The 14724-nt window shown below is 40.7% G+C and overlaps 1 pseudogene; it reads right to left on the reverse strand.

Annotated features, from left to right (window-relative positions):
* Positions 1-3056: 3056 nt before the first annotated feature.
* On the reverse strand, positions 3057-4159 carry LOC110544651 (phosphoserine aminotransferase-like; annotated as a pseudogene).
* Positions 4160-14724: the final 10565 nt, after the last annotated feature.

The raw sequence follows: 14724 nt of genomic DNA on the forward strand, positions 1-14724 counted from the left end.
AAGTGGGCCCTCAGGGAAGAATCAGATCACTTGCTAAAATCAAGGGAGAACTATATGAGTCCTATACAACTTCAGGAATTCACAGGCTCAGCAGGCGGGGAGGAGGGGGGACGGGAGACATGAGTCCAGAAGACCATTCTCATACTTACTGAGAGTCTGTTTTTTCACCACCCGTTTCCTAGTCCATGTTCTCTTGTCTAGCTTCCTCTTGTCCTATATTACTCTGTTATTTGTTTTAGTAATTACCTCTGAAAACATGAACACTCATCTTACTTGACCTTCACCTAGCTTTCAGTGTGTATTTTCCTGTTGCCATTCCATATATGCTCCTTTCCATCTATAGCATCCTATCCTATTGGTTGGTCCTTTGAGAGATATGGAGTCATGAAGGCAACCACAGACTAGAAATAGTCTCTGTAAACTGATTCTCCCAGTCAAGCCATAAAATGCTGGATTTCCCCAAGCCTGGCCTTTCTTTACACCTCCCAAACTCATTCTGCTTGCAAGGCTCTATTCTCTCCTGTATGCAAAAGACTCACACATAAGTAGACACAGTCTGACGCCCTCTGTAGAATCTAGATCTATCGGCCTGATTGTATTCTTGGTATCTTCACCTAAAAGCCAAACAGCATTAGAACTGCCTTTCCTGCTCTCTGATTTCCTTTTGAAATGACATCCTTATTTCTATTTTCTGTCTTGATAAACTGCACCCTACTCCACACATTCTCAGAGTGCACTGGCTACTTTTACATCAACTTGACACAAGCTAGAGTCATCTGAAAGGAAGGAAACCACAACTGAGAAAGATGTGGCTATAGGGCATTTTCTTGATTAGCGACTGATTGAGGAGAACCCAGCCTATTGTGAGTGGTGCTATGCCTGAGTTGATGGTCCTGAGTTTTATAAGAAGGCAGACTGAGCAAGAAGAGCGAGCCAGTAAGCAGCACCCCTACACAGCCTCTGCATCAGCTCCTGCCCCCAGGTTCCTGCCATGTTTGAGGTACTTCAAAGTTGAAGTACCTCATAACACTTCAAAGATGAAGTGTTATGGAAGTATAAACCAAATAAACCTTTTTCTCCCCGACTTGCTTTTTGGTGATGGTGCTTCACTGCAGCAATAGAAACCTTAATTAAGACACAGCCAAGCCTAAAATTATCCCAGTATCTCTGAGTCCTTATATCTTATATCTAATCAGTCCCCAAGTTTTATAAGCACTACAGATTTATATTTCTTAGTTATCTCTGTCTCTGTACTGTCACCACTGCCCATTCCCTCTTCAAGCTACTCTCCTCTCCTCTTCTGCTCTAAACTACTGCAATAGTGCCTACATACTTATTTTTATTCTTCTTTTCAACATTCTTTCACCATTCCTTTGTTTATACAACCACAAGGACAGTGTTTGTTTAAGCTATTAATGTGTTATATTACATTTAAAAATCCTCTGAGATTCTCACTGATTTTTGAAATAAAGTTTCAATATAAAGTTGTGCATGATCAGACCTTCTTTCCCATGAGACTTCAGATTTCTCTACTTTTCCTCCCACTTTTCCCTCATTTCTCACTGGTATGTTATGTTATGGATCCTTCCTCTATGTCTTATGCCTGAGATGCTTCATCTCTCCCCCCATCACTCCATATCTGACAATCCTGTATCTTTCTGTGTCTCTGTCTCTGTCTCTGTCTCTCTCTTGACTCTCAGACTATTGCAAACCCTTTCATAAAAATCTAACTTAATGCTATACCTCTTTCTCTAAAGCATTAAATCAGGGTAACAATTCATCTCTGTTTGTGTTTACTAGACTAAGTCTATATTCACAGCCTGATATAGTTTGGATCTGGAGTGCCCACAAACAAAGACCATATTAAAACTTGATTGACAGCCTTTGGAATTATTGGAAATTGGGAAAACCCTCCTTAGAAGATAGGGTCTACGAGAAAAAAAAAAAAAAAACTATGGGTCATTGAAGGCATTGAAGGAGATATTGGCCACTCAGCCCTTTCTTCTTGTTCCATCATAACCAGCATAGGTGAATGTGTCCTCCTCCATGTGTCTTTTTATGGTGTCTTACCTTGTCACAGGTAATCAATAGGGCCAAAAGACTGATAGATGAATCTATGAGCCAATATGGTGGTTCCCCCAACCCCTGCTTTTTTAGATGCATTAGGACTTTAATGTTCTCCACACACTCAACTGAAAACACTAACACATGGACAACCAGGAAAGATCTCAGCAAAGATCTGGAATGTGTAGTGTTGCCCTGGTCTAACTACAAAATAGCCATGGTAACAGTTCTGAGGGATGGAGGTAGTAACTGAGTTCTGTTTAACAGCCTAACTGAAAAGCAAATAACCAACCATTTATTCTACTGTGACAATGAGAGTAAGAGTGAATCATTTAACTTCTAGATCTTTCTCAGGAAGCAGCTTTATAAAGGAGGTTGGTGAGAGGGTGCAGCTGTCAGTAATGGAGGACAGTCATGCACCAAGTTGAACAAACTCTAAAAGCCTCTACAGAATCCTTTCATTAGCAATATAAAGGCACAGATATAAACCGTATAATGTTAAAAACATACTATATAAACACTCATACAGTAGGTCACTTTTATTTCTTTTTGAGAATAGGAGTGTGCAGATTCAAAATGCTCACAAGAGTCTCTGTTGACTTTAAGCAACAGCTGCAGAGCCCAGCAATCTCATTGCTGTCAGATCCAGCACGCAGGGCCTCCCAACCTCCTTGTGATGTGCTCCTGTGAGTGGAAGAACAAAGCCCAAGGCAAGTCTGCCATCCACCTAGAGAAAGGAGCAGCAAAGATGACAAGCTGAATTTGATAGAGAAGCAACAGGAGCACTCTTTAAACGCTTCCAGTTGATGTGAAAATGAAGGTGACCATTAGCCAGAAGTCTCGGCAGCTCTGCAGAGCCCCAGGTGTTTAGTCATTGTTGTATTTGGAAAGCACATATTGGGAAAAATCCATGCCTGTTAAGTTTCTGTAGCCAATCCCAAGTTACTCCAAACTCGGCATGTTGATCATAGGCAGTGTGTGGCTGGTCATGTTCACAGCTGATGGATCTCCAAGAAAGTTTTCATGAAGGAAGCCAACTTCTCAACACCTTCACTTGTGACAGCATTATACAGGGAGGCACAGATGCCTCCCACTGACCAGTGCCCCCTCAAAGAGATCATGTTGAGTTCTACCACCTTGTCAAGAAATCACTCTTCCAAAACTGCATTTCCTTTGGTATTGTAAGTGTGAGATGGAATATTCATCCTACTTATACTCTAGTGCTTCTCTGGACATACATAAAACCCTTGAGAATTATCAATAATCTCATAAATCATTTGGGATTTGATGGAGCTGAGCTTCTCCATGGCTGTGGTTCCCACCACTGTTCTTGATCTATTCCTGGACCATACCCATGATATAGATGCTGAAACATGGTATGTGTTTTACGAAGACTTGTTCCCATTCTGTACTTTGTATTTGAGGACTAAAGGGAACTTGCTGAGGACAAATCCCAGCAGGTCATCATAGACAATCACCACAATCACCCCCCAACAGAGCCAATGTTCTTCTGAGCACCAGCAAAAATATCATATCACACTTGGAAATGTCCACTGGCATGGATAAGATGTTAGAAGACATGTCACAGACCAGCACTCTCCCATGATGTCAATTATGAAGTCAAACTCCATCACATGTTCAGTCTCATTTGCAAACAGAAGAGTCAACATTCAGATTCCAGATACTTGGGTCTGGAATTTTTGTGTAACGTCCAAGTTTAGGTGGACAATATTCACAGTCCTAAACTTCTTGGCTTCTCCTGCAGCCTTAGCTGGCCAAGCTCTGGTCTCCACATAGCCAGCAAACCTTCCAGCTTTCAGGCCAATCAGATTGAAGAGGACAGCACCTAACTGGCCATACCCACCTCCTTATGCAAAGATCACCTTGTTGGTGGTGGGAACAGCTAGCAATTCTCTAACAAGATTCTCCATGTCGTTATTAATCTTGGCAAAAAATCTGATAACCTGTGACGCACTTCAAGGACGCTGATGCCACAATTTTGTAGTCTAGTGGCTGTTTCTGTGTCTCACAACACCTAGTGCAGCAGCTAGGCAGGCCCAGGCCCAAAGTTAATCACTTGCTTGGCAATGTCCATGGTGCTGAGGCAGCAGAGGAGCAGGGATGAGGGTTGCGGGGGAGGGAAGTGGGTGAGGGCCCACGGGGTGTTTTTGCCCTTTTAAGCTGATCATCTTAGATATTTTGTCCTAGTAATTGAAGTAAAATGAACTGTGTATTCCATGAGGTATGCTCAGACTATGTTTCTGTTCCTTTGGCTTTTACCTTTTAAGGGAAATCTTGGGCAGATACTAGATGCTTAATAAGTTTTGAATAAATAAAAAAGGGAAAGTATAATGGAAGTTATGTAATGAAAGAGTAGGAAAGCTGTGAGCTATGAACAAGCAAAGGATGTTGTCATAGTCATTGGTTAGTGGCTGATACTGGTCAACATGGCTTCTCTGTTCACTCTAGAGATACCAGAAGGAATAAGATTATCACTTATACTCTTAAGACGCCACTGCTTCTTTGAGCATTTCTATTTGCCACTGTGCACTTCTCTTCATGAGCTCAGTTTTGAGCATGAGAATACACTTACAGAAAAATGGTTAATGAAAAAAGTTGCAATAAAAAAATCACTACTTTGATAAAACATATTCTCATTGGTTGGAAACATTTTCCTAAGTTAGGAATATACGAAAGCCATTTCTGTATTCAAATGCATTGCTTCTGATGGTACGAACTAGAACTTTTGAAGGTGCTTGGCAAAAAGTGAATTTCTGTTCATTTAAAAATCATCCATTTGTGTGCAAGTGAAATTGCCTGTCATGGTTGGAAAGGATTATTTATGGTTTCTAAACACTCGTCTCTCCCAATTCAGCTCAAAGATTGCCTTTACAAAGTAGAAATTTAATTCCATTACAAAATTCTATTGTTCAATATATATGACTTGTTATGCTGTATTGTATCATGACTACATTCAATTATCTCACTTGGCATATTAGAAAACGTAAAGGTACATCAAATAGTTTTTAACTTTTTTAACTTTTTTCTATATTGTAGCTAACACTTTTAGTGATCACCTCAAAGACAGCAATATTTTGCATTGAAAAAAAAGTAGCTCGTTGTAATGTAGAAGAGTAAGAGTGAAAATTGTCATACTCCATGCTCTTGGGAAATAAAGCCTAGTAAGAGAGAAAACATAAGTTAAATCCCATTTCTCTGAATTTCAGAAATAATCTCTTTGGCTTCTCTGGAAATGTATTTTCTTTATCTGTGTGTATGTATATGTCTGTGTGTGGGTATGGCCTGTGAGTGCCTGCAGAAGTCAGAAGAGACTGTCAGATCTCCTGGTGGTGAGCTGCCTGAGGTGGGTGCTGAATCAAATGTGGGCCCTCCGCAACCACAGCATGTGCTCCGAATTACATGAGTTTCGGTGTTAAACCTATGCCATGTAACTTGAAATATGAATATTTTACTATTTGAGTCCTGAAATTCATGAATTCCTAAAGTATATTTCTGTATCTGTGTTATACTGCTGTTCAGACGAGGGATTGTCAGATCCGACAAAAATAAATCTCAAACACGCCGCATTCCTAAGAAATTAAACGAGGCACAGACAGACTGAAGGGTACCTATCAGGCTTCAGAAAAAAAGCTCTGTTTTGCTGTTTAGCCAAATGTGTGCTTCATAGGAGGAAATGGCATCTGCTTTGGCATTACTCACACAGATGGGGACACGAAGAGCGATTAAGAGCAAATATTGACATCAGCTGTTGAAACAAACAATAACGACTTTGAAGGAGTTTGACACTGTGAGTGAAGATATAAGGAGAAGCAGTTGAGGGAACGCTCGCGCAGGTGTTCAGTGAATGAAATTTATACTGAAAAGACAGTATCAGCCTATAAAATTTGAAGTTTGTTTTCTTCTTTCATCCTATTCCACTGCTGCTCTTAGAGCAATGGCTTCGGTACATTGCAGTAACCATGCTCTTTGGGTGAGGATAGGTAGTCCTCCACCGTTTCTCTTCTCCGCACAAGCGTCCAGGTGGAGATGCTGGTTGTGCCCTTAGCGTCCACCTGCGTGGGAGGAGCTTGCTGTCGTGTTGAGCTGCAAGTGTCCACCGCACTCTGCGGTCCACAGGGTGAAACCAATGTCCTTCTGTTTTTGCCTCACTTTCTACTTGTTAACTTCAAAGAATGTAGTTTTTGCTACCAAGAAAAAAACTTTATTTTCAGATAAAGAGCTCATAGTGAAAAATCTTGAAGTTATCATAAAATTTGTCAGATGATGGAAATTTTATTAACATGTCATAACTGATTTTAACTCTGGAGATTTTGACAATCATTTCTTGATTTTAATAAAGGTAGATACATTGTGATGAAAAGGTTTCAAAACCAAGAACATTACTCTTTGCGCTCATATGGAACTCAATGTTTTTTGTATGTATGCCAATATTGCTTCTTAGAATATAACAACAATTTTATAAGATTATTTCTGTCTTTGCCCCTATACTCTAAGGACATTGCAGATTAATGACTGCGTTCTTTTGTTTTAAAAAATAGAAAATGTATTATGGGGAAAAGAATAATTTTAGATGATTGATGAACTCTGTTAATTTAAGAAAATCAATCTCAGATTTATCTAGTGTCATATTTCTGAGTAAAAGCTAGAGTGCAAACTCTGTGGAGGAAGAAACAATGGCTGCCTGGCTCATCAGTAGTGCTCTGTGAAATGGCACATGTTGTACAATCAATAACTATACATTGTTTGGATAGTTAAATGATGAAGAGATGCCAAGTGGAGCTGGCAAGATGACATAGCAGATAAAGGTGCTTGCTGTGCACGCCTGATGACCTGAGTTCAATCCCTAGGATCCCTGGTAGAAGGAGAGAACGCACCCCACACAGGTGTCCTTTAACAACCACGTGCATGTCACCACACACACGCACACACAGACACGCACACACAAGCACACACACAGGCATACACACACATACACACAAGCGCACACACAGGCACACACACACATACTCACATAATTTTAAAGAAAGAAAGAAGTAGCATAGTGTTGACAGTATTACTTGATAGATGGCAGATACCACAAAGACAATTACTGAGTATGTTTGGACAATCACAATTGTGGAATATATTTTGCAGATATGAAATACAGAATTTTTCTAACTGTGTCAATCAAGGGAAGGAAGAAAAGGGCATAACAATATCATTAACATTTCTTTACTAAACTAAATAAAAATGTATTTTATTGATACCAAGTAAAAAAAATCAAAGAAAATATTTTTACATGTTTTGGATACTAATTCATTGCTTTGTGAAACGTATGTTTATGAAGAGTTATTATTTAATACTTTACATTATTTCATAGGGGAAACTTACATAAAACAATTTTTATTTTAAAATGTCTTTTAAAATTTATAACAAAGTGGTATTTATTCTTTATGAAGTACAATATTTCATATTTCTAAAAGCATAAAATACAATCCCGGAATGCAAAAGACAGTGTGACTTATGGAAAAATTACGTTTTTTTTTTCTCATGGTGGTACATAAAGCCTTCTGGTGTGGGATTCTTACACTGTGATCTCAGAACAACATTTTGCTATATGAATCGAAGGCGAATTTTGTAACATGAGCCATACCAGACAAAACTAATTCTAACTTTATCAGCCGTTTGTAAAGTGACTTGTTATATGTTTTCCTGGAAATATCTCAAACAAAATCAAGTTGAATCAACTCAGTGATATAAAAAAAATTTTTTTTCAGTTCTTTTTTTTTCAATGCAGTTTATTCAGGAACCTTGAACAATCATCTGACTCTGGGGAAAGCCAGCCTACAGCTTAAATAGCCTCTGGGTAGCCAACCCCAGCGTGCCACGTGGGCAATGCAGATAGGTCCACATACATGGAAGCAAGCCAGATCCTCAGCCTTAGCCAAATGTGGAGTTGTTCGTGACAGAGAGCACTCACCATCGGGAAGGTGGAAGGTGGAAACCAGCTCCATCTTTAAGGCATAGCATTCCGCAGCTCTCTACAGTTCCCCCTTTTTGTTTTAGATGCATCAGGCAAGAGTAGAGGTCTGATCTCTGATATTAGAAATAAATTGGGACTTTGTAGTGATGTTCATTTAGGTGTCATCCACCCAAAGAGCATCAGACCCGTCTGATACCTTTTTCCCAGAGGCGGGACCTGAGGCATCAACCCGCATGCAATCAGACATGCTCTTCTCTGGGTCGAAAGCAGCTGACCCTGAGTGCAGTGCTTAGCCTCGCATCCTGAGCGTAACATTTTAGCTTTTTATAGTAGCCAACCATGCTTGGGGAGACTGTCCTGCTTCAATGGCTGTAAAGGCCTGAATGATCATGGCTGCATTACGCTGTTGTGAGACTCTAATCTTGCATATATACCACAGGCAAACCAAGGAGACCAACACCAGAAGGCCTGCTAACGCTCCCATGCCCGCCCATTCCTTCAGATGATTCATGGCTGCAGCAATCCATGATGATAATCCTGTGGCTAGTCCTGCGTCCACTCTGGTAGAATTTACCATGACAATGGCCACTCTCAGCTGCTCCATCGTAGTATCGAATTCTCCAGTCCAATTACCTAAAATATAGCTAGACAATTGTTTAGACAGATTTGCAGCACAGGAAAAATTCTCATGTTGTATGCTAGTGACTCAAAGTCCAGCATACTTTCATTGACAGCCAAGTTGAGCGATTTGCCATAGGGTATCAATTTGCCCCTGCACGAGGTCAATCCTCTGATTGAACACCATCAAGCCTCCTTTTAGTTGAGCATTAATTCCTTTTTGTACATCTAAGGCATGAGCTACATTGGCTAAAAGCTTATTCGGGGTCTGAGTAGTCTGCACAGTATGACTCATGGCTAATGCCCCGGTGGTAGCTCCAACAGCCGCCAATGAGATGGCAGTAACAATGGCAGCTGTAATTCCAAGATCCCTTTTCTGTCTGAAGAGAGTCATAGCATGAGGGGCATCAACGGGCACAGGCACCCAGCGAGGCATGCGAGTAACCAGGGCATACCTAAATTTACTAGCATTCCAGCATTGGGCAAAAAAGCAAGTATCATTACCACAATTACTTGGCTCTATCTGGCTAATAATGAATAAAAATGGGGGATATAAACAAACAGGTGTGGGATTATAGGAAATATTATGGGAAGCCTTAACCCCCTCGTTGGAACATCCTGCATCAGTTCTAGAACTAGCAGTGGTGGTGTCCGAGGTCTGAGTAGGTTCAGGAGACCATTGCCCCCAGGGGCGAGATATGCTCCATGTAAATTGACTAACTCCATGCTTTCCTCCACTTTTGAAAGTCATTTAAGGTTCTTAAATTATTTTTTCCCTTTTTTTTTTAAATTTTTCATCAATTACACTTTATTCATTCTGCATCCCCCCATAAGCCCCTCCCTCCTCCCCTCCCAATCCCACCCTCCCTCCTCCCTCTGCATGCATGCCACTCCCCAAGTCCACTGATAGGGGAGGTTCTCCTCTCCTTTCTGATCTTAGTCTGTCAGTTCACATCAAAAGTGGCTGCATTGTCCTCTACTATGGCCTGGTAAGGCTGCTCCCCGCCAGGGGGAGGTGATCAAAGAGCAGGCCAATCAGATTATGTCAGAGGCAGTCCCTCTTCACATTACTATGTAACCCAATTGGATTCTGAACTGCCCTGGGCTACATCTGTGCAGGGGTTCTGGGTTATCTCTATGAATAGACCTTGGTTGGAGTATGAGTCTCTGGGAAGTTCCCTGTGTTCAAATTTTCTTGTTCTGTTGCTCTCCTTGTGGAGACCCTGTCCTCTCCAGCTCTTATTATTTCCCAGTTCTTACATAAAATTCCATTCACTCTGCCCAACAGTTGCCCATCAGGCTCAGCATCTGCTTTGATAGTCTGTAGGGCAGAGGCTTTCAGAGGCCCTCTTAAAAATCTATATTTTCTGTTTATGTTCACATAGATCTATCTATTCATTTATCCTTATCTATGTATCAAAATCTCTAAAGGCATTACTAAACTTAGAAATTGAGCAGAATTTCTTTGATTTTTTTTAAGAGTGATTGAGGAAATAATGAAAACTCTGTTCAGTTCAATATACGTAAAGAAGGTAAGCAAGAAGGAAAACTCTGGGTAAGATGATCAATCCTCATTCAGAAAAGCAAATGGATGGACTTTGGAAGAGGGAGAAAACAGGGAAAAGAACAGGATCCTACCACAGAGGGCCTCTGAAAGACTCTACTCAGCAGTGTATCAAAGCAGATGCTGAGACTCATAGCCAAACTTTGGGCAGAGTGCAGGGAAGCTTATGAAAGAAGGGGAAAATAGAAATACCTGGAGAGAACAGTAGCTCCACAAGGAGAGCAACAGAACCAAAAAATCTGGGCACAGGAGTCTTTTCTGAGATTGATACTCCAACCAAGGACCATTCATGGAGATAACCTAGAACCCCTGATCAGATATAGCCCATGGTAGCTCAGTATCCAGGTGGGTTCTCTAGTAATGGGAACAGGGACTGTCTCTGACATGAACTCAGTGGCTGGCTCTTTGATCATCTCCCCCTGACAGGGGAGCAGCCTTACCAGGTCACAAAGGAAAACAATGCAGCCAATCCTGATGAGACCAGATAGGCTAGGGTCAGATGGAAGGGGAGGAGGACCTCCCTATCATTGGACTTGGGAGGGGCATGAGAGGAGATGAGGGAGGAAGGGTGGATTTGGGAGATGTGTGTGAGGGGGCTACAGCTGGGATACAAAGTAAATAAACTGTAATTTTAAAAAAAAAAGGAAAACAGAAAGTATACGGTAATATCAAGAATTTCAGTGTAAGATTACAAATCCTCCTCTGTCTTGGTTTGGTATTGACTATTTATCCATGAAAATGCAAAAAAAAAAAAAAATGCCTTTGACTATAGCCTAGGAGTTTGGATGGAGCATGGCATATTCCTACCATTAATAGCGAGCATGAGGAATGAGCCCTTCAAATGCCTGAGGGACATATATGCTACTCTGCTTTACTCATGTACCTACATTTTGCAACCTTCACCTTTCTCTAAGATCTTTCATACTTAATTGAGCAAATATATTGAACTTTTTAATGAGTATCTGGTACATGGCAAACATTTTGTAAGTGCTATAAAATGAATGGCATTATGCAGATTGAGCTGGACATATATGTGTGTGTGTGTGTGTGTGTGTGTACTGATGAATATATATATATATATATATATATATATATACAATTAATGAAAAAAGATGCCATGAGTTTTAAAGAAAGCAAGAGAAGATGTATATGAGAAGGTTTGGGGGTTGAAACAGAAAGGGGAAATTATATAATTATGCAATAATCCTCCTAGAATAAAACATACAATTTCTAAATTTTTTATTTTTATTTTTTACAATTTATTCACTTTATATCCCAATTGTAGCCCCCTTCCTCATCTCCTCCCAGTCCCACCCACCTTCCTACTTCTCCCTCCTTCTTCTAGTCCACTGAAAGAGGGAATCCTCCTCCCTTGCTATCTGACCCTAGCCTATCAGTTCTCATCAGGACTGTCTGGATCCTATTCCTCTACGCCTGGCAAGGCTGCACTGCCAGGGGGAAGTGACCAAAGAGCAGACAATCGAGTTCATTTCAAAAACAGCCCCTGTTTCTGACTCAGAAACCCACATGGAGACGGTCTACACCTGAGCAAGGACCATGCATGATCCTTGGTTGGTGCATCAGTCTCTGCAGGCCCTCCTGGGCCCAGAATGTTTGGCTTCATTGGTCTCCTTGTGGATCTCCTGTCCCTTCCAGGTCCTTCTTTTTTTTTTTTTTAAAGATTTTATTTATTTATTTCTAATGTTTTATCTGCATGTACACCTGCATGCCAGAAGAGAGCAGTAGAAGGTATAGATGGTTGTGAGCCACCATGTGGTTGCTGGGAATTGAACTCAGGACCTCTGGAAGAGCAGTCAGAGCTCTTAACCACCGAGCCATCTTGCCAGCCCCCTTCCAGGTCCTTCTATCTCCCCCTTCTTTCACGGGATTCCCTGTGTTCTGCCTAAAGTTTGGCTGTGAGTCTCTCCATCTGCTTTGATCCCCTATTGGATGGAGCCTTTCAGAGGACATCTATTGTAGGCTCCAGTCCTGTTTCCTCTCTTCCACTGCTTCTGTTGTCTCTCCTGTTTGTCATTCTGAATGAGAATTAAGCATCCTCCCTAAGGTCCTTCTCGTTGTTCAACTTCTTTAGGTCTCTATATTGTAATATGGTTATCCTATATTATATGCCTAATATCTGCTTTTAAGTGTGTATATACCACACATGTCTTTCTGGTTCTGTAAAACATGCAATTTTTTTAAAAAATCATGTTACTTTTAAAGATTGGTTCTTAATGATATGTTGGGATTTATAAGAAAATACAAAAATCCAATGTTTGGGTAAAGTGTGCTAATCAACAGTTAAGTAGCTAAGTTAGTTAAGTATACAGCAAAATTGTAGGATACAAGTGGATGATCGCCAAGACCCATGTCATGGTCTGGCATTGGTAGTATAGCGGTAAGCATAAACTGCCTTACATTAAAGTATGTCCTTTTGGATTTTAGAGCAATTTCAGGTCAACCAGCAAACCTGACAGTGCCAGGGATGAAAATGGGTCTTCTTGGATTCTCTCTTCCTGTCTGGAAGACTCACAACTGCCTGAAACAATTCTTATGATTCTGTTGTGTACCATGCTCTCTAGTCTCTAATTCAAAAGCTAGTGAAACCTTTGCTTCAGCCACAGAAGCCTGTATCCATCACCAGGTTAGTACATATTTGACAGCACTCTCTTGCAGCTAAATAGAGGTTAGGGATAGAGACAGAACATGCTAATTCCTTTTGCGGAGGACTTCTTCTTTTTTTTTTTCAAGTACAATATTTAAAATTTCGTTATTTTTTATTTTTTTATATATTGATTACAGTTTCCTTACTTTGTATCCCAACTGTAGCCCTCTCCCTCAATCCCTCCCAATCACACCCTCCCTCCCTCCTCTCCTCCCTGCCCATCTCTAAGCCCACTTCCATCTGACCCTCGCTTATCAGGCCTCATCAGGACTGGTTACAATATCCTCCTCTATGGCCTAGCTAGGCTGCTCCTGTTTCTTAGTTTTTTGTTTGTTTTTTGTTTGTTTGTTTGTTTTGTTTTTAATTCTTCTTATTTTCAGCCTCTATTGCAGCTTCGAGTTTACAACACAAAAATCTGCCTTGACCCCTGCTTACCATTGTCCTTTTGTCCCATTTCAAGCTGGCAATCACCTTGATGTTATTTTGAGACTGAGATTTTAGGCCTGTGTCATCTACTCCTGTTCCATTTCTATAGGCATCCATAGTTTTGCTTCCATTTAACAAGAGTGATCTTTGTTCATTGTATTTATTGGACCACCTGTAAGTCCTTGTGGTAGGAAGGCATGTTGAAACATAGCCAGCTCAGTGTTAACGTACAGCTGTAATGGATTAGTCATATATGTGCTTATAAAAAATAATATTTAGGTAAGATAATGAATGCTCATTCAGAAAGGCAAATGGACGGACTTTGGAAGAAGGAGAAAACAGGGAACAGGACAGGAGCCTACCACAGAGGGCCTCTGAAAGGCTCTACTCAGCGGTGTATCAAAGCAGATGCTGAAACTCAAAACCAAACTTTGGACAGAGTGCAGGGAATCTTATGAAAGAAGTGGGAGATAGAAAGACCCAGAGAGGGCAGGAGCTCCACAAGGAGAGCAATAGAACCAAAAAATCTGGGCACAGGGGTCTTTTCTGAGGCTGATACTCCAACCAAGGACCATGCATGGAGTTAACCTAGAACCCCTGCACAGATGTAGCCCATGGCAGCTCAGTCTCCAAGTGGGTTCCCTAGTAAGGGGAATAGGGGTTGCCTCTGACATGAACTCAGTGTCTTTGATCATCTCCCCCTGATGGGGAGAAGCCTTACCATGCCACAGAGAAAAACAATGCAGCCAGTCCTGATGAGACCTGATAGCCTAGGGTCAGAGGGAAGGGCAGGAGGACCTCCCTATCAGTGGACTGGAGGAGAAGCAAGGGTGGATAAAAAGGAGAGGGGGTAGGGTTGGGAGGGAATGAGGAAGGAGGCTACAGATGGGATACAAAATAAATAAATTGTTAATTAATAAAAATAATAAAAAATTTTAAATTAAAAATAATATTTAGAAACAGTATTTCCTTTCTACATTTCCTCCCAAAATTAAAGATCTCGGCTGCCTTTCCTTTTTCCTGACTCCAAAATGGAGCACCATTCACACATTATACTAAATATTAGGTAGTAACACAAAGAAAGAAAGAAAGAAAGAAAGAAAGAAAGAAAGAAAGAAAGAAAGAAAGAAAGAAAGAAAGAAAATCTTTCTTGGAAAACATCTAGAAAACAGATGACTTTTAGTCTCAACTCCATGGCAAAAATAAGCTAATATTTTAAATGTCTCATCTCCATCTGTAGAATGTGAGATGCTGTTAGATCTGATGCTTTTCACTACACAGCCACACTGTTTTCCCCATGTAATTATGACTTCCAAGATCTCTACCAGGAAAACAGCACCTAATCCAGTTCACAGCTCAGCACTAAATGAATGCTTCAATTAATGATGTTTATGTTCCTGTTTG

The sequence above is a fragment of the Meriones unguiculatus genome, chromosome 2 (genome assembly GCF_030254825.1).
Source record: "Meriones unguiculatus strain TT.TT164.6M chromosome 2, Bangor_MerUng_6.1, whole genome shotgun sequence".
Taxonomy (NCBI): domain Eukaryota; kingdom Metazoa; phylum Chordata; class Mammalia; order Rodentia; family Muridae; genus Meriones; species Meriones unguiculatus.